This window comes from Myotis daubentonii, chromosome 13, assembly GCF_963259705.1.
Source record: "Myotis daubentonii chromosome 13, mMyoDau2.1, whole genome shotgun sequence".
In the NCBI taxonomy this organism is placed as follows: Eukaryota; Metazoa; Chordata; class Mammalia; order Chiroptera; family Vespertilionidae; genus Myotis; species Myotis daubentonii.
The window spans coordinates 34445949-34467786 of record NC_081852.1 but is presented as its reverse complement, the minus strand read 5'-3'; the positions used below and the strand labels follow the sequence as shown (position 1 = coordinate 34467786).

At 37.1% G+C, this 21838-nt stretch overlaps 1 non-coding gene across 1 annotated transcript; it reads left to right on the top strand.

Moving 5' to 3' along the window:
- Window positions 1-21421: 21421 nt before the first annotated feature.
- On the top strand, window positions 21422-21553 carry LOC132215041 (small nucleolar RNA SNORA51). Its single transcript, XR_009448409.1, has one exon. It is a non-coding gene; the product is annotated as a small nucleolar RNA SNORA51 (small nucleolar RNA).
- The last annotated feature ends 285 nt before the right edge of the window (window positions 21554-21838 follow it).

Below are 21838 nucleotides of genomic sequence, written 5' to 3'. Positions count from 1 at the left end.
AAATATTTGAGTCTTACAGACAACAGTATGGTGGTTAACCTGAGGGAAGGGTCAGGGGGTAAATGAGGCCAAATATATGGTCATAGAAGAAGATGGTTTGTCTCTGCGGGGTGGGCACACAATGCAATGTACAGATTGTGTATTGTAGAGGTGTACACTTGAGACCTATAAGATCCTGTTTACCTATGTCACTCCAATAAATGTGATTAAAGTAATTTAAAAAAATATTTGAGTTTTCAAAGTTTGGGGTTTAAAAGTTTGTCATTTTGCAGTTACCCTTTCCTGTCCCCCAAAAATAAATTTCCAATTTTTAACAAAATGCATTGTCACAAAAAAGAATTTACAGAACACTGCTATATAGGAAATCTTTTAAAGAATATGTTCTGTCCTCAATATTTGATGAAAGTTTAGTAGCAAGGATTGAATTAAGCATAAACAACAAAAAGGAAATATATGTTTAACATTTTCTTAAACTGGAATTTCAATAAATAAGATAGAGAGCAATAATTTGACCATTTGACATTTTTTATTGAATTGATTAAGCATTTAACCCCACCTTTCTGGGCTTTAAAAAGTCTTTAATAACTCACTTAACTGTGATTTGTCAGTCATTATTTCCTAAAGTGGTTTTTTTCTTAATCCTAGGATATAATTCAGGTATAATTCAGGAAGCAGTAGGGAGTCAGATTGGAGAAGAAAGGTTAGGTCAGTTAATGGAGAGGAAGAAAATGAGGTTAAGACTTTTATTCTGTAGGAAGAAAAAAGTCTTTGAAGATTTCTTAGTAGGAAAGTGACTTTTTATGTACTCTGGAAAATTGATTTGGCAGAGATATCTAAGTCTATTAGAAAGAGCAGATCCTGAAGTTATGAGCTTATTTTAATTGTCCTGGTAAGAGACAATGAGTAACTGAACAATGGTGGAAATGAAGAGGAGAAGAGAGAGTTGAGAAACATCACTTAGGTTGATTAAATATGCATTAAAAATATGGGAGAGGAAGAGTAAATGATTACTTGGTGAGGTTAAAAAATGATGTTAAAAATTCTAGAAAACTAGACATATTTAAGAAGGATATCCGTAAAGCACAGGAGAGTGTTTTGTTGTTTTAACTATTAAATGAGTTTGTATTACAGATTGAGATGAATCTTATTCCAGGATAATAGTACAAGCCATGAACCTTCAAGGAAATACCTGAAGGACAGCTACCCCCTTATCGTAGTGCAGTGATAGCGAACCTCTGACACGCGAACTCATTTTTTTGGTTGATTTTTCTTTGTTAAATGGCATTTAAGTATATAAAATAAATATCAAAAATATGTCTTTGTTTTACTATGGTTGCAAATATCAAAAAAAATTCTATATGTGACACAGCACCAGAGTTAAGTTAGGGTTTTTCAAAATGCTGACATGCCGAGCTCAAAAGGTTCGCCATCACTGTCTTAGTGTAACACCTTAGCTTTACAAGTTGCCTGCTGGGCAACAGCAGCAGGGACTCCAGGATTCTGTATCCGACTGTTTCACTAGGGAGAGCTAGAGCTTCTCACACTGCCAATGCAGAGCTCATCTTTTTGATTGTCATTTGTTAATTGAGATAGTGGCAAGTGAAATATGCTTAGAAGAGGAAAAAGGATTGTGAATGGGTCTGAAAACGAGGCCAGATGAGTAGTGTTTAGGAGAACTGAAACATGAAAGAGATGCCAGGAAGCCGCATTTTCATATTTATGAAATGCTTAAGGATAATTTTAATCTGGGTAGCTCCACTGACCAGAACTAAAATTAATACACAAAATTACAAGGCAGCAGATTTCACTGAATCTTTGAAACCAGTTTAGCTGCGTGAAAAATAAACGGCAGCCAGATGTGTGGCACTGAGCTCTGTTTTACTGGAGACGTGTGAGCAAATCTTTTCAGGGAAGGCTACAGGGGGTGTCTGCAATGATAGATCCCCAGGCAAGATGAACGCGGAAATGTTTACATTGCACAGAGGCGTTGGAGACTACTGTATGAATCAAGATGAGAGATGATGCTAGTCTGAAGGGGACAGTAGCAGATGGAATGGAGAGAAGTGGACTAGCACTTAGCATGATGGTAAATGCTGCATGAAAGACAAAACGTGTATGAGATTAATTAGAGCCTGTTGTAGACTAACAGCTCACCTGACTTTCAGTAGCAAGTAGGTAGAGACTAAAAGGAATTAGATAAATTCTTAGGAATTTCATAACAATTACTAAGAATTGCCGGGAGCCGGTCCATCCTTGCTGTTTCAAGGGACCTGGCATCTATGGCATACGGTTCTTAATATGTTTGCTCACCTTCTTGGCGCTGTGTTTTAACCAAGGTCACCTCTCCGAGAAAGGTTGAATCCCCAGGTAGGGATTTTCCCCTGAAGTTAGGGAGGGAATAAAACCCCTCAACTAAGTGCCAGGCGGGTAATTAATCCCTTTAACTACGAACAATCATGCTTAAACTACATAATCTTTTCTCCCTGGAATGGAGATAAGAAACGCCCTAACCTTTGTAATAGAGATTGATAGGATTGAATCAACTGGTATAAATACAGTTGTAACAAGACAGAAAGAGACAGAACTTAGAACACAGAACTCATGAGACAGAACTCAGAACACAGAACTTAGAACACAGGGCTTGGAAGACAGGACCAAGAGAGACAGAGCCTAGGCACAGAACCTACACAGAACGTTCTCTAGGGACAGAAGAACTTCGCTGGCGAGAGCATGCCGGAGGATCCTGGACAGGGACTGGCCTCGGAGCTTGGAGGCAAAGCCTGGTGAGAGAGCATGGCAGGGGATCCTGGACTGAACCTGACTGCGGAGATTGGCAGGAGAGCCTGACTAGAACCTGGTGACTGAACCTGACTGGAGAACCTGGACAGAACCTCTCTGGAGATCCTGAGCAGAACCTCTCTGGAGATCGAGAGCAGAACTGGGCTGGAGAGCCTGGCTAGGCTGCTGATCAACTGAACTCTGCCTCCGTGTCCTTCCTTCTTCGCCGACTCCGTCCACGCCTTTGGGGACCCCTGGACATGCTGGGGTTGGACCCCAGCAAAGAATTTGTTTATTTATTTATTTATTTTAATTCTTTATTGTTTAAAGTATTATATAAGTTTCCTTTCCCCCCCATTGACCTCTCCCTGGCTGCCCCCACCCCTCAGCACATGCCCCCTCCAACCCCTGCCAGTCTATGTTCATTGGTCATGCTCATATGCATGCATACAAGTCCTTTGGTTGATCTCTTACTTTTGTTCTTTTAATTCCTATTTCAACCTGTGGAAATGTGGCAATTTTTAAACAATGAAATTGTTTAAGTAAGTTTGAGTTTTAATCATCATAATAAAATGTAATCCCATTCCCCTCCTCCCCCCAAATAAAAGAAAATCATTCTTGACACAAGATCACCAATTCTGGTAATAATGAAAAGAATGCAAAAACCTCACAATTTAAATAGTGATTCTTTACAGCTCACTAAAAACTTTTTATGAAAACTCAATATTGAAATATACCTAACAAGGTAGAATGCTAGGAACATGTTTTTATGTGTGTACTTTTCCTTATCTGTGACACTTATCTATGATAATAGATATTTCAGCAAGAAATGTTCAAGAAAGTTTTTTTTGTTTGCGAATCCTGCTTTTATAATTAAAGCAATGCACCACAATTCAACCAAGGATCTGAATTTTTAAAAAGCATGTCATTAAGAAGACCACATTGGAAAGAATTTCTTCCAGCTGCTATAATTGGAGATTTTCAAGTTTTATATCCCTTAAATGTTCTTTCTATAGTTATGATAAGACATCATTGATGAGCTCATGGTATAATGGGACTGACATTGTATAAGAAATTCCCTTAATGAAATTAGATAGCTTCAAATATAAATGAACAATTTTTAAACAAATTATAAAAATAGAACAGAAAACAATGTATTACTACAATGAACACAACCATAAATTTGAATATGCTGCTTGTACTGTGTGAGCAACAACGGGGTTCTATGTAAAGTAATCTCACAGGGTGACCTTTCACCAATTCCTATCTGGGAAGGCATGGTGGGCGGCCACACGCTAGGATATAACTTCTTTAGTGAAAGGTTTTAAAGCAGCCCTGGCCATTGTTCTTGTGCACCTAGGTTAACACACCTTTGACATACCTGAAGCAGTATCTCTTGAAGGGGTTATTAACCCTCCAGAGAGCACATCATCTTGTTCACTGCCCTGTAATCTAATTCCCGCCTTGCTTTCTCCCACCTTCATGTGATCTTCCTTACATCCCCTCCTTAATTTTAAATGCAGAAGAAAAACTGCAAAACTGTTATTCTCCAGAGCATTTGACAACTTGCTCCCTGGCATGTGTTGTCTGTTTGGTTCAAATATTCTCATAAAAATTCTCTATAGTTTTGGGCATTTTGTATGTTGATAATTGTATCCCTCCATTCCTTCTGGAAAAATATGATTTCCGTTTTCAAAAGATGATAGTTTTCTATGTTGTGAATTTTAAAAACCATTAAGTATGAGTACAGATTTAACATAAATTTGGTTTGGAAGAGAGTACATAAAACTGTTTTTCATCAGAAATAATGTGTTATAAGAAATTTAACTGCTAGGTTGTTTAATCATAAAGTTAACTATTTACCATAAAATGTATGAATAATAAAATGGGTTGGTATTTTATTAATAATCATGGTCATTTAGAATGTCATGCTATTTAAGTGTAAGTAAAGACAGAATGCTTCTAATTTAATAAGTGCATTAAATTATAATATTTAAATCAATTCACACCTAATTAACCTATAGCTGAATCAACTTACTGATAGTTAATAGATAATTCTATCTAATAAAGAGGGAATATGCTAATTGACCCTCACACTGTCGCAAAGATGGTAGCGCTCACAGCCAATAAGGAGGGAATATGCTAATTGACTGCCCCACCCTCAAAGATGATGATGCCCACAGCTACAAGATAGTGGTGCCAAGTCCCCTTAGCCCTGCCAGGGCGGCAGGCACACACCTGCCTCCAGAATCCCCCAGTCCCCTCACCCTCCCAGCCGCCCAGGGCTGGCCCAAGGCACAGGCAAGCCTTGGATGGCAGCTGCCCAGCTGACGCCCGCCCGAGGTGCAGGCAAGCTTTGGATGGCAGCTGCCCAGCTGAGGCCCGAGGTGCAGGCAAGCTTTGTATGGCGGCTGCCCAGTCGCCCAGGGCCGCCCAAGGCTCAGGTAACCAGTGCTGGTGAGGCTTGTGCTGCCGGCAGTGGCAGCAGCAGAGGTGTGATGGGGGCGTCGCCTTCCCCTGATTGCCGGTAGCCTCCTGCCCGTGTGGGCTCCTGGACTGTGAGAAGGGGCAGGCTGGGCTGAGGGACGCCCCTCTCCAGTGCATGAATTTTCATGCACCGGGCCTCTAGTCTTATATAATTAAAATTTAAATCAAGTTATGTTTTTAACTTTAATTGTCTAATAAGAGTTTCAGTTTTTATGGATGTCATGAAATGATAAGTTTGGCCTTGATCTCTTGTACCATTATTTAGAAGAAAGGGTAATGTTTTGGAGAGTAATTTTATATAATTTCTGTCAGGCAAAATAAGGAGAAAATGCCTGTGTTTTTTTTCTATATAAAATTAAACAACAGTTGGCAACTTTGAACTTTGCCTTATTACCTCATGTTAAATATAGTCCTTTGGTACTGATTAGGTTATAAAGCCTGTCAAAGTATACACATGTGACTAATTTAGACTCCCTAATGGGATGTATAATGCTGTAGTATTAAACACCCTTAAAACTGCAATATTTTTTCCAAGTCAGATTCCTTTTATAACTTTATTAACTTTATTGTGGTGACATTATTAATAAAATTACATAGACTTCTGGTGTACAATTCTCTACTATATCATCTGTATAGTCACCATCTGAAGTCAAATGTCCAGCTTTCACCATGTGTTTGATCCTTTTCACCCTCTTCTACCTCCCTCCCCAGCACAGTTTCTCTCTGGTGACCATAATACTGTTGTCTGTGTCTATGAGTTTTTGTTTGTTTGCCTTGTTTGTTCATGTGTTGCTGTAAGTTTTATTTCCTACATATGAGTAAGATCATGATTCTGGAATTTTCTGTCTGACTTATTTTGCTTTGATACTCTTAAGATCTTTCCATGTCAGAAATGACAGTGTGTTTTCTTTACTTTGGCTGAGTAGTCTCACTTAATAGTTTAATTCAATGAAGGGTTATTATTTTTTAAAATATATTTTATTGTTTTTTTTACAGAGAGGAAGGGAGAGGGAGAGGGAGAGAGAACTAGAAACATTGATGAGAGAGAAACATTGATCAGCTGCCTCCTGCAAAGTCCTACTGGGGATGTGCCCGCAACCAAGGTACATGCCCTTGACCGGAATCGAACTTCAGACCCTTTAGTTCGTAGGCCAACACTCTATCCACTGAGCCAAACCGGTTAGGGCTGAAGTTCTTATTCATGGTGTATCTCCAAAATTGATCAGCAGGGGGCTCCTTTACCTTGCTTGTCAGGGTCTTAACCCATGGTATGCCTATCTAGCAGCAGGAAGAGAATATCAAGTCTAGTATTGGCTGCTTAAGCTTCTGCCTGGAATTGACATTTTCTGCTGACATTTTACAAAATAGGCCAAGGAAATATCACCTGATCATGCCTAACTTCAGTGATGCAGGGACATGAAATCTCACCACGTACCCAGAAGGAAAAGAGCCAGAAAATTATTTAGCAAATAGATGATAAAACATGATGAATCTTGTCCCTAGTTCATTGTTGGATAACCTTAAATATATCTCATTAGTGTCAGAAGCTAAAGAATATGGCCAGATCTTTTAAAGAATTGGTGGGTTAATTTGAACATACATTCCTGATGTGTATCAAAGATGTTGATTCCTTTAACGACTCAGGATACTGTCATGTAATAGAGGTCGTTTAGATCCGGTGACATTACCCACCTCATTTCTGACTTTTAAAAAGAGTACAGTATGCAAAGTGCAACCAAGAAATATCATTTTGTGACAGGATATCCTATCCTTTTAAGAGTTTATTAAGGATTAGGTGATGCTAGCTAAGAAAATATATGACTTTTTTCCTGGAACTCTCTGAATTTAATTCAAGAGGTGGAAACACCTCCTTGGTGTTAACTTTTTTGTGGGCTAATTAGGAATTGTTTGGGGTCTTCAGATCCCTGGGGATGTTTTCTGAGAAATAATTTATGCTTGTAAGCATATCATTAAATGATGTAGAGTGATTCAGTTGAACAAAGCTGGGAGTTGAGTGAATACATTCATCTCATAGAAGTATCATAATTTTAATTTTAAATTAGAATACTTGAATTTGAATTCTATAATAGTTGAGAATATTTTCTAGTAGTAGTTATTTCACCCTAGGGAAGATGTTTAACAGTTCATATTTGCAAGTAGAAGTTTTTTATTTCATTTTATCATACTTAAAAGTGAATTGAGAACTTTATTTCAGATATATGACATTATATAAAAGCACTGAGAATAGAAATATTGTTGATTATCTTTTTATACTTAAACTTGTATATTTACTAAGTTTATCAGTCTAATTATCTATTAGTCTGTTGGTGACACTTAGATGAGAGCAAGAGGAGCCCCATGGAGAACTGAAACTACCCCTGCGTACAAAAGCATGTCTTTAATGTTGTATAATAATGGAAACAGCAAATAGAGCTTTTGATACTTATAAGTCTTTCATTGTTGTCTTTTAAATAGTAGAATCTTTAAACCTATTATTACCCAGATAGTGGATATTGTTCTATTTAAAAGGCTAGCGTAGATCACTGTATTTACTACGTATTGGTTTTTAAGCACAAAACATTTTAAGAGCACATTGGCATTTTTCTTTTTTAAAAAAATATATTTTTATTGATTTCAGAGAGGAAGGAAGAGGGAGAGAGAGAGAGAGAGATAGAAACATCAATGGTGAGAGAGAATCCTGCATACCCCCTATGGGGGATGGAGCCTGCAACCCTGGCTTGTGCCCTGACTGGAATCGAACCTGGAACCTCTCAGTCTACAGGCCGACTCCCTATCCTCTGAGCCAAACCAGCTAGGGCAGCATATTTTAATTTTTATTTAAAAACTGAACTTCCTAAATATGACCACTGATCTAATCTTACATTTTAAATTATTCAGAATGGGATTTTTTCCTAATAATGAAGTTTTGTTTTGTTTTTTAGTAACTTGGTCCTCATATGTTCACATCACAAGTCCTTTAACTTTGTTAAAAAGAAAATTTTTTTCTTAATATTATAATAGGCAGAAAATAATTAGATGTGTTTATGTATTTTTTTTCCTAATAAGCTTTGGTTGAAACTTTGTTATACCAATTTGAAATGTTTTCAAAATAGTGCACTTGGCTTGTGAAATTTCAATATTATTTTTGGTGTATTTTTTTAAAAAAGATTGCATTTTTTTTAGCACATTAAGTACTTTGTTAATAATTTTTCATAATGCATTCTATTTTTATTTGTAATTTATATAAAACTTTAAAAATTTTCATGGAAATATTTTAAAATATAAATATGTTATTTTATCATAAAACATGGAACATAATCTTTTAAATATTAGTTCAAGATTTAATAAATTGCAGTATACATGGTTATCTATATTTAAGAGTTATTATTTCTCCATATGCCAGCAGTATGTAAAATAATTTGTCCTTATGCTATTAATAAGAGATATTTCTTACTTAACAGTAGATACTGTTGAGAAGATTATTCATGACCCAGAAACCACACTGCAGGTCTATTTACTTCCTCAATTTATTTACACTCAAATTTATACAAAGTTTTGAATGCTTCATTAATCTTTAAGGATCTACCCAGCAGTGCTGTAAAATAATGGTCCTTCATGCACAGGAAAGAAATTTAAGCATCCTTCAGTTACATTTTGTAAAGAATAAGGCAAATGTAAAGAAGAAATGTAAATAGAGTAAAACAAAGGTTTTTTCAAATTATTGATTTGATTGAATAGGATTTTAATGTTTAGGATTGCTGTAAAAAGCACTACTTGTTGCTTAAAATAGGGGTTGGGTTAGGAAAAAAGTACATGAGGAATGTAAGAGTAGGCAATGGTCCTGAGGGAGGGTAGGATTTCTCCAGTTTCATTATATCTGATAGTTATGGCTCTTCCATTGTCCCCAACCCCTTTTATCCGAGTGTCCTACTACTTTTGTTGTATTTTTTTTTTTTAAAAAAAACCCAAATCTCTTTTTACCTTTAATATTGTATAAGAAGCTTATAGTTCATAACACCCTGTATTTATCCCTGCCGTACAAAGTACACCCCACTTTGAATACTATATTGTAATTGGCTACTTATTACAGGTGATGATCTCTTTTAGGGCAGGAACCAGATCCTGCTAACCATTCATAGCACTAAACACAGCATTGATGCATTCTTGGTTGTGCAGTAGGTATTTGTTGATAGAATGAACAATTCCAGAATGAATGGAATTAGTTGTTGCCTTGGAATAGATTACACATAAAAGATAATGGGAAAGGTAATGAATTCAAGAATTTTTGGAATATAATTTCTTCCTCTTTTCTGTGCTTGCTTTCTGTGCTTCAAAAGATATTTCTCTAGGAAATAGGATTTCTGAGTTCTGATCCCAGTTTTACAAATAGTTAACTTTGTGGTGTTGGACACATTTCCTAACTACTTTAAGTATTTGTTTCTGCATTTGTGAAAAGAAGAAACTTGACCCCATGATTTATGAGGTCTTTTGATTAATACAATGATATGTTGATTGAAAAGTTCCTTGACATCATAGGACTGAGAAATTAGCTGTGGAAGAGGGGCTCTTCTTGGGTAGAAGATGAGTATTGCCTTGTCTTGTCATGTTTCCATAACCCCAGAATCAGAAAAAACTTGAGAGGTCTCCCTACCCTATGGACAAAATGACTGAGGAATGTCCATATGTCCCCATGATTTCCAGAGATCCAGACATGGTAGTGAAAGTGTTCCTGAAACATAGACCTAAAGATATCAGGAAAAGGAAGTTCAAATGCACACTGTACAGATGCAGCGGTGCAGAAGTTAAGAATCTGGGTAGATAATTCTCATGTCACTAAGAAGGAGATGTATTAGTTAGAGTAATACTTACAGTGAGTGGCATAGGTTAATGGAGCATCTCTGTTCCTCTCATTCAGTGGAGGACCCCGGTTTCTTTTTAAGTCATCACTTGACTTAAATCTTCCGCATGATTAAAACTAGGTCACTGCCATATCTGGTTTCTAGATGTTGGGGAAGACGGATGAGTAGATAGGAGTATGTACATGTGCAATTGAGGTAACACACATAATTTCTCACTTTTTTCTTCTTTTTCATAGGAAGTTAGTCAAATGGCCTGGCTTGCATCAATGAGTACTTCCTTGTGTGTCCAGGAAGAAAGGAGAATAGATTTTGGTGGACATATAGAAAGTCTCTACCAGTGGGTGACTATATTTTTAAGACCTTTTAAATCAAAAGATATATATGGTCGGATGCCTTCAGTTTTATTAATTGATGAAATGTTATACACCATCACGTCACAAACATAAACTTCCTTGGTATATAATCATGATATAGTATAAATATATGCCATATGTCCATTAAAATGATTTAATAAAAATATATTTAATAGCCTTGAAATAAGTTTACAATATGTTAAGTTTAAAAGGCATATTATAAAATAAAAAATATTCAATTTTTTATAAATAAATTTTGTGTCTATATATGGAAAATATTGGAATACTATTCATAAATGTGTAGTTTAATAGTTAATAGTACTTATTGCTAATGTTTTTCATTTAGCTAGCTATGTTTTGTAATTTTCCCAATTAACATATATTTATTACATAAATGAGTAAAAATAATAAAATTTATATACAAAAATTAAATATAAGGATTTGGAAATGGATCAGAGGAGAATTTAAATTCCAGTTCATTCTACTTCAGCTGTGGTTTTGCTAGAATTAGTAATTTCTCTAGCCGAAAGCTTCAGAGAGGCATATGATATCCCAAAGCAAATTTGCCAGAAAACATAGAGGAGAGGATGTGACAAGGAAAGAGTATAAGCAGCTGGCCTGTGATCTGCTTCTCCCATGATTGTTATGTGGTTTTCCAGGGGGGAAGAAAACAAGGCAGGTAGCTGGTGTTCTCTTCTTGTCATGATAAAGGCACCTCTGGGAAAATATACCAGGAGGCAAATTCTTATCTAGAAAGTGCATTGAGTGGGATGTCTCAGTTTTGCATTTTCTTATCAAACCTACAAAGAACACATTTATGAAGTATAGCTTCCTGGAGAATGTCACATAAGCTGTACAACTCTTAGGGATATAAAGTGCAGGTGTTTCCTAATTTTAATATCCCCAGTTTTGTGATTCTGGCCAGAATATGCTCAGTGAAAGAAGGAGGCCCCAGGGAACCATGCGGGTGTGGTAGACCTCTCCCTGCTTTTCCTCAGCCTCTTGCTTATATTTTTAAAAGTATTATAATTCCTAGGGCTGCTATAATAGAATATCACAGACTGAGTGGCTTAAACAACTGAAATTTAGTTTCTCACAGTTCTGGACTCCAAGATGAAGTAGCTAGCTTTTGGTCAGAGGCAATGGGACAAGATAAGATAAATGAATGGATAGACGATGATAGATAGGTAGGTAGGTAGATGATAAATAGATAGATAGATAGATAGATAGATAGATAGATAGATAGATAGATAGATTGCAAACACTTGATTCACACCCAGCATGGAGAGAGACTTCCTCTCCTGGAGGTGTGCAGGAGAGCTGAACCTGGATAGGGAATAGCAGATTCACACTGTGATCATACACGCAGTCCAAGGCACACTTTCAGTGAGTATATTAGTTGGCTAGAACTAACAACAAAATACTACATACTACTAGGCGGTTTAAACATTCGAAATGTATTGTCTCACAGTTCTGTAGGGTAGAAGTCCAAGATCAAAGTGTTGGCAGCTTTGGTTTTCCCCGAGACTTCTCTCATTGGCATGCCGATGGCCACCTCAGTGTGTCTTCACAGGGCCTTTCATCCCTGCTGTCTCCTCCTCTTCTAATTAGGACATCAGTCCTCATGGATGAGGGACCATTTATAGAACCTCATTCATTTAACCTTAATTTCTTATTTACAAGTCCTACTTCCAAATATAGTCACATTCTAAAATACTAAGGGCTAGGATTTCAACATATGAATTTTGGGGGACACAATTCAGTTTAACAATACTGACTGAGAGTTCTAGTCTACATGTATCTGATTTGAAGTTTAATTCTTTATGTTAACTCAGAAAACAAAATAGTTGTGAGTTGTGATACTCAGTGATAGGTGCTGCACTATTATTCAAATAGTTGCATGTTGTAACAAATTCAACTAAAAAGTCTTATCACAAAACCCATAAAAGCATACAAATGTAAAGTATATGTCTGAAATGTTTGAAATGAAATGAGTGCAACATTAAAAATAACTGAATTTCTTATCTCCATGATGCAGTTGGTTAAACACTTTCATCCTCCATTTATTTATGTCTCAATATTGAATATTTGCTTACTTGTTTTCCCAGCTGTTATACAAGGTAACAAGCATTTACCACTAGAAAACTTGATTCCTATTCTAAAAAGATGTCATAGATTTGTAATTAAATAGGCAGAAGTTTTTTCCTTTCTAAACCAAAGTAAAAGGATATAAAAAATAGAGGCTTGATATTAGTATCAATATTGTTTATTTTTTATACCAACTTATAAGCTACATCCACATGCGATGTATTCAATAATTTATAATTTCAGTCAACATATAACCAAAGTAATTTAATCTTTAATTATTTGCTACCTCTTTCTTTCCTTTTTAAAGAAGCACTTTCTCTAATCTGTACTGTAATCAGAAGGGTTTTATTTAATGCAGTGGTTCCCAAACTTATTTGGCCTACCGCCCCCTTTCCAGAAAAAATATTACTCAGCGCCCCCTGGAAATTATTTTTTTTTAAAATTTTAATAGCAATTAAACAGAAAGATATATGTATTAATGTTTCTACCTTTTTCGTAAAATATAGTAAAGAAAGGTATAAATTAGAAACATTGAAGTTTGAAATTATGAAACTATTTATTGAACTCAGAATAGAAAGGTAATACAAAAAAAGTTAAATGCACCTGTGGCCATCACCGCCCCCCCCCCCATCGCTGCAGCGCCCACCAGGGGGCGGTAGCGCCCACTTTGGGAATCACTGATTTAATGCATTCAATCTTATATCCATACTCCCTGGAATGCCCCTCGAGTGCCTTGCTGCTCTTGGCTTTGCCATAAATCACCCTCTGATGACAATGACTACCACCTGGAATTATGAGCACTATTTGCTCGTTATGCAATGCCTGCTATAGTGGAGAGGGGATGAAGTGTGCTTCCCTTTCCCTTGCTTCCTTATCCCTCAGCCCCTATATGGCTAACATCCGAGTCTGTATAGGTTTACAGTAGGAATGCACCAAATTTTGGCTTATGTCATGACACAGGGCCAAAGTCAGCTACTTGCCATTCATTGTTTTTGGCCTTTGGTAACTGAATAGCTGAATACCTACTTCAAAATTGTGGAAATAACATCAAGAACTGATCAAACACAGAAATGCTATCAAGGATTTTGGAAGCATATCATGCTTTAGCACAGGACATGTCACAGAATTACTCACAGTAGCAAAGAGAGAATGGCATATTTCATCCTTCTTCAGCTATGGAAAATCTGCATGACATGCAAAAAGTATTGGAAGATTGTATAATAGTTCACATAATATGAAGAGCAGTGATTACATGTTTAAAATATTTTTTGGAAAAAAAGAACTCTTTAATCCTACACTTACTGAAGTAGCTATACAACAATGGAATATTAATACTAAAGTAGACTTACTAACAACCAATTAATGTTCTAGAGAAAGAAGATAGTTCACTGGAAAGCACTGAACCACACAAACTCTTATGTCCTTTGCCAGGAGCCGGTCCATGCTTGCTGTTTCATGGGACCTGGCATATATGGCATACGGTTCTTAATATGTTTGCTCACCTTCTTGGCGCTGTGTTTTAACTAAGGTCACCTCTCCGAGAAAGGTTGAATCCCCAGGTAGGGATTTTCCCCTGAAGTTAGGGAGGGAATAAAACCTCTTAACTAAGTGCCAGGTGGGTAATTAATCACTTTAACTATGAACAATCATGCTTAAGCTACATAATCTTTACTCCCTGGAATGGAGATAAGAAACGCCCTAACCTTTGTAATAGAGATTGATAGGATTGAATCAACTGGTATAAATACAGATGTAACAAGACAGCAAGAGACAGAACTCAGAATCTAGAGACAGAAGACAGAACTCAGAACACAGAACTTAGGAGACAGGACTTAGAAGACAGGACCAAGAGAGACAGAACCTAGGCACAGAACCTACACAGAACGTTCTCTAGAGACAGAAGGACTTCGCTGGAGAGAACATGGCAAAAGATCCTGGACTGAACCTGACTACAGAAATTGCCAAGAGAAACTGACTAGAACCTGGTGACTGAACCTGGCTGGAGATCTCAGACAGAACCTGGCTGAAGAACCTAGCGAGGGAACATGGCTAGAAAACCTCGCTGGAGATCCGAAGCAGAACCTCTCTGGAGATCCAGACCAGAACTTGGCTGGAGATCCTGGCTGGAGATCCTGGCTAGGCTGCTGATCAACTGAACGCTATCTCCATGTCATTCCTTCTTCGCCGACTCCGTCCACACCTTTGGGGACCCCTGGACCTGCTGGACCCCGGCATATGGTGCCCGAACAGGGACCCCCAGGTAAGCCCCACTCTCAGGATGGATAGGACTCCACCATAGGAAGAGGGTGGATAGTCTTCGCCGACTCCATCCACACCTTTGGGAACCCCTGGAACAGGATTCCCATAGGTTAGCCCCCCCCCCATTGAGAACCCCCACATTCGGGACGGATAGGACTCCACCAGGGTGCTACAGACCCCCCTATAGAGGATAAGTAGGGTAAGAAGGTGGATAGTACAGAACTTAGATTGAGAAGATGTGCCATACTGAGTCCAAAGAAAGAAGACTCTGTATTGATCTTTAGATTAAGAAGATGTGCCATACTGAGTCTAAAGAAATAAGACTCTGTATTGATCTTTTAACACTTATGCTTGCTAGCAGAGGAATTAAGGTTACTCCCAGTCAGATGGAACATTTTATACAAGAAATACGTCCATGCTTTTCTGAGGAAGGAAAGGTGCTGGAAAGGTAAATGTAGAGGCATGGGAGAAGGTAGGCCCAAGGAGCCTTATCCTTAACCCCACTGCAGCCTTTCCACCCCAGGAAAGTGCAGGATTGGCAAGTTCTCCCTGGGGTGATAGATCAGGACTCAGGTAATAGCAGAAAGCGCCAATCCTACTCTTAAAATGGATACAAGAGAGCATTTCAGGTTTTTCTTTTTAATGCCTGCTTTTAAAAAATAAAAAAGGGGGAATTTGCCAGGAGCCGGTCCATGCTTGCTGTTTCATGGGACCTGGCATATATGGCATATGGTTCTTAATATGTTTGCTCACCTTCTTGGCGCTGTGTTTTAACCAAGGTCACCTCTCCGAGAAAGGTTGAATCCCCAGGTAGGGATTTTCCCCTGAAGTTAGGGAGGGAATAAAACCTCTTAACTAAGTGCCAGGCGGGTAATTAATCACTTTAACTATGAACAATCATGCTTAAGCTACATAATCTTTACTCCCTGGAATGGAGATAAGAAATGCCCTAACCTTTGTAATAGAGATTGATAGGATTGAATCAACTGGTATAAATACAGATGTAACAAGACAGCAAGAGACAGAACTCAGAATCTAGAGACAGAAGACAGAACTCAGAACACAGAACTTAGGAGACAGGACTTAGAAGACAGGACCAAGAGAGACAGAACCTAGGCACAGAACCTACACAGAACGTTCTCTAGAGACAGAAGGACTTCGCTGGAGAGAACATGGCAAAAGATCCTGGACTGAACCTGACTACAGAAATTGCCAAGAGAAACTGACTAGAACCTGGTGACTGAACCTGGCTGGAGATCTCAGACAGAACCTGGCTGAAGAACCTAGCGAGGGAACATGGCTAGAAAACCTCGCTGGAGATCCGAAGCAGAACCTCTCTGGAGATCCAGACCAGAACTTGGCTGGAGATCCTGGCTGGAGATTCTGGCAAGGCTGCTGATCAACTGAACGCTGTCTCCGTGTCATTCCTTCTTCGCCGACTCCGTCCACACCTTTGGGGACCCCTGGACCTGCTGGGGTTGGACCCCGGCAGTCCTTGTACTCAGCTATTTCTTCCATGATGGCTGTGTCCTATCCCTGGAAAATACTTTCTAAAATTGATAGACATGAAATTAAAACTGAGATGCATTTGGGAGTTCAGAGGACATTTTGTTATCATGAAAGTCAATTATATAGCTCCACTACAACATTTAGAGGTCAGAGATTTAAAGGCATGTTCTTCAAGGGATTGTGTTTTGCATCACAAACAAAAAATTGGAAATAAAAATTAGAATGAAGGGCAATAAGTCAACTTCTCTAAACATTCAGAAAGCATCTTCCTCAAGTTGTGTACGAAGTTTCAGGTTGTGGGGTTGCTTCAATGAAATTACAGTGTCAGCACCAATCAAATCTTCAAGTCTAAAGAGGAGTTGTCTTTAATTGGGTATTAGCTATAAAGGAAAACTTAAGAATTTTTGGCAACATTGCCCTTGACTATAACCTATTGAGGTTTAGCTGAACCAGAACTCATCTTGTTCTTCTACTGGTCTCACTTAAAGTGTGCTTCTACTTAGTATTACAAAGAACCAGTGTAGTGCCTGCAGGAGGAATTAGCAAGTGATAGTGGTGAGAATAATTTTTTGTAAAGCCAAAATATAACCCAAAAAATCTTGACACTGCCCTTCTAAAAATTATAGTTCCAATACAATTGCACAATTCTCAAATGATTTTAGTTTTATTTGTATATCTCAAGTATTCATTCAATGTTGGTGATGTTCTGCTTCACCCTTAGCTTGGGATAAATTGTGACTTTTAACAATTATTTATCATGTAGCCAAAAGGACTATTCATTCGACTTTTAAAATACACATTTATTTGCCAAAGTATCAGAGTAATGTATGAAGGAAATTACACTGTAAGAAATTAAAGGTCAACATGCCAACCAACTTGGTTTGTCCTCAGGAAGGGAGACCCAGTGAACATCTTCCCTCACTCATGACCTGGATTTGTTGACTTTAGGTTGACATGGGTTCTCTAATAAGCCTTTTTATCAAGTCCCTCACTGTAAAACTCACATCTTTTCCCACAGTCAGCGAGCTTGCTTTCTGGTTTCTTCCACCTTTTCTCTGTCAGCCTCCACCCTGGGTGGCACCATTATAAGATACGCCCAACACTATTGGTCACTTGCTCTTGGTTTCACAAGTATCTGGGAGGTTAGGTGAGTGCAGGAGATGTGCTGCAGGTGGGCACCTATGCCACTCCCATGGGACAGAGAAATATTTTTCTTTCAATTTAAGCTTCCTTGTCATACTCCTTCCAGTACAACCTTTACTATCACATAATAAATACTGACCTATTCAAAAAGTACCTCTTTTCCAAGGGCAAACATTAGTATTTTAAGGACTATTTGCTTTTAGATCATATTTAACAATAATATTTCCTACATTAACAATGTCTCTGCCCTGCCCTTGCAGTATATGTTTCCTCAGTGCTGCTCTGAGGGGCTTTCAATTCCTTTCCTACTCTCTCCATGACCCACAGGAATCATAAAAATGTACATTAGCTTTTCATGTCTACTTTTATTGAGATCTAGGGACAGCCGGTCTATCCCATTCCACTGTTTGGAGGACCTTGATTTAAAGGAAACGAGAGCTGATGATTACCAATGTGTCCTACAACTGACCCACAAATAACCGAAGGCCTGAATAGGCACATTATTGTACTGCATAGCAAATAGACACACTTGGGAACAAAAACTGGAATTAAAATAATACTAATAATTCACACTTCTGGTTCGCAGTGCAGATAATGTGATTCTACCCCATCTTCCAGAAGGTAAAATAGCTATTCTGTAAAGGTCCTCAGGTTGAGCGAAGCCTAGAGAATTAGAGAAAAAAATAAGATTCTGGGAACCAAGGCCACCTGGAAAGTGTCAAATTAAATATCTGGAATCATCCAACAGCAAAGAGTTAGAACTGAGGTGATGGACTGCAGAAAGGAAGGTATCTTTGGGTCCTGTGGAGGGAAGAGGCAATAGGGGAAGACCGAGTAGAAAGTTGTTCCATAGAAACTCAGAAAGTTAGGTTTTCCTAATCTTCTAACAAGAGATTATAATGATCTGGAGTTCCAGAACCATCATGACATATTAGGATAGATGTGCTTGTTTCCAGGTGCTATGTTCATTCATCCATCCTTCTGCTCATTCATTCATTCATTCATTCCACCACTTTTGAGTTCCAGGCTTTGAAACTATCTATAAAAATAAAACAGGCAAAGATCACTGTCATCAGAGTGACATTCCATAGGGGAAAGACAGACAAAATAATAGTAGTTTAGATGATCATAGATTCTGTGAAGGAAAAGCAGGGAAGAGAATGGGATAGCTTGATCAGTGGCTGTAAGATTTTAAAGAGGTTGGCGCCTAAGAAGGCCATATTTGAGCAAACACCTGAAGTGAGATGAGGGAATGAGTTCTGTTAAGATCTGAAAGAAGATAACTGTTATCACCATACTTTTTATTATTAGTGCTTTTATTTATTACTGTAATATTTGGAACAGCATATAATTTGAGCAGCTCACCATTCACTGGCTTCTGTCAGTTTTGAGTGGAATAAAATTACTCCAATTTTAGAGCAAGTATCGTATTCAGATTATATATATATATATATATATATATATATATATATATATATATATATATATATATATATATGAATTCTGGTTGTCTCTAAATTGCAATTATTATCAATTCTTATAAAGAAATAATATCCCTCAAACAAAAAAACCTTTTGGGGAAAAAAACACTAAAAAGCACACACCACATTTTAATATAGGAATTTCCAACATGTTCCATGCAACTTTTAAAAATAAAATGTATTTATTTGGCCATTCACCAAGCTTTTACCTAATATACCTAGATCCTGAGCAGATGTAATTATTTCATATATTTTAAAATTGAGAAATAATTTACATATATTGAACTGCACTATGAATTTTGATAAATGCACAAATACATGTACTGTGTCCTCTGGTGATTAATTCCTTCAGGTGTTATATATATGAAAATGTTTTTACTCACATTCTTTATAAAGATATTTTCACCAGATAGATATATCTAGGTTGACAGCTTTATTCCTTCAATATGTTAAAGTTACTCTATTGTCTTTCACTAGTGTTTTTTTAGACAAATCTGTTATCTGTATTTTTATTTTACTATAAGTAACATATCTTATTTTGGGGCTGCTTTTAAGATTTTTGTCTTTATTACTGGTTTGAGGAATTTGATTGTAAGATATATTGGTGTAATTTTTAATGGTTATTTTTTAGCTTTGATATTGTTCAGTTTATTGAATATGTTGATTTATATAACTTTACTCACATTTGAAACATTTTCATATATTAAGTATTTTTTTTTCTTTTCCTTATTTTTGTCCCCTTCAAGGATTCCATTTCTAGATGAAGGGTTGGGCAAAGTAAGTTTACAATTGTTCATATGGAAAATAATATAATAATTAATAAACAATAATACAGGAATAAACTGTTTCATGAACTTACAACTGTAAACCTACTTTTGCCCACCATGCATATTTAGTGCTTGAAATTCCCCTACAGCTCACTGATGTTCTTTTCTTTTCTTTTAAAACATTTGTACATTTTATCTTATTGGGAGGATTGCTTTGTAAGTTATATAAAAGTCTAACCACTATGTTGGGCACCTGAAACTGATATAATATTGGCCCTGGCCAGGTAGCTCAGTTGGTTAGTGTGGTGTTCCCATATGCCAAGGTTGTTGGTTTGATCCCTAGTCAGGGCACATGCAAGAATCAACCAATGAATGCATAAATTAGTGGAACAACAAATTGATGTCTCTATCTCTTCTTCTTTCCCTTCCTCTCTCTCTAAATTCAACTTTTAAAAAAAACCTGGTTTAATATTGAATGTGAACTATAATTGACAACATTTTAAATAATTAAAAATATTTGAAAAGCACTGATTTAAAATAAATCTGATGCCTTCGGTTTTGCTCAGTGGTTAAAGTGTCTATGAGTCTCGAGTTTGATTTCAGGTCAAGGTGGGGACACCTACAGGAGGCAACCAATCGATGTGTCTCTCTCACATCGATGTTACTCTCTCTCTCTCTCTCTGCCTCCCTTCCTCCCCCCTTCCTCTCACTCTGTCTGAAAATCAATGGGAAAAAATATCCTCAGGTGAGGATTTAAGAAAAAAAAAGAATCTGTTGCCAAATATCTCACTATTGAGAGGCATGATTTGAAAATTATTATAATTAAAAAGAGTGTATTTGCAAAGGGTAAGAATTAAGACAAAAAGTTGTCTTATAAGAAAGTAGAATCAGATTTCCCCCTGGTATCTAATTTTGATTATTTTGTGGGGTGAATATCTTTTTGAAAGAGAAACAAGAGATGTAACTTTGGAGCATGTGACATGTGAGATAGGTCAAGTTTAATAAGAAATCTAAAAACCAATTGTTCATATGAGGAAATTGGATTTTTTGGGAAGTGACCTAGGATATGGGAGAAATCAAGAGTAACAGCATGAAAACATCAGCATCAAATCTCTTAAAATTGAAAAGTTTGCTGAGAGTGTCACTTTCTTCCAACATACTTTCTGGGTAGAGGAACAAAAGGACGCATGTTAGAACTAGGCCTGCCTGTGAATAATGACTGCATGGTCTGTTGTGCATTTTTTTAAATGTGTTGTTTCTCCAGCTTTTATTCCTATGAAAAATTCTGGACACTTTTTTGAACAAGAAGAAAAAAGGTCTACATCCAAATTCCAAAAACTTCTTGTAGAAAATGTGACCTAATTTTTATAGCCAGTCATTGGTGTTCTAACTCAAAACAGTATCCAACTAATTGATATGTATGTGAGTTCTGTCCTATTTCCCCTTAAAATTTGATAGGATGTGCCTTGAAAATGGGAATCCTGTACTTTGGAGATTGTGTGGTGCATTAGCAAATATCGGAGGACTAGAAATGTAAATTATATTTCAGGCACTAGAATATACAAATTTACTGTAGCTCTGTGGCTCATCCTCAAAAATTGAATATTATTTCCCTCTTCCTATTTAACTAGTAAGCATGACACAATGTTGGATATCATGGAAAATTTCTATTTCTCATCTAAAATATATGTTACTTCGGCCTCCTGGTGCTTACTACAGGCTGTGTTCTTACACTGACTGTACAGAAATAGGAGGCAGGGTAAACTTGCCCCATATATACCTCAGCTCAGGCTCTTTGCCTGGTCTGTATTGTGAATGGGGAGACATTGAAAAAAAAATATATGTTACTTTCCCTAAAACTTATGGTCTAGCTTCTGGCACACACACACACACACACACACACACACACACACACACACACACACACACAGGTTTTACTCTTAATGCATTAGCTGGTTGGTTTGAGGAAAATCATACTTTTCCATTTACCTAAGACAGCTATATAACCTTTCTTAAAATCTCACTAACAATTATATTACATGTTTATAAAATGCTTGCAATTTGAACTCCTGAATATTGCACCTGGTAACTATATGTTCAGAAAAAAAGTAGCA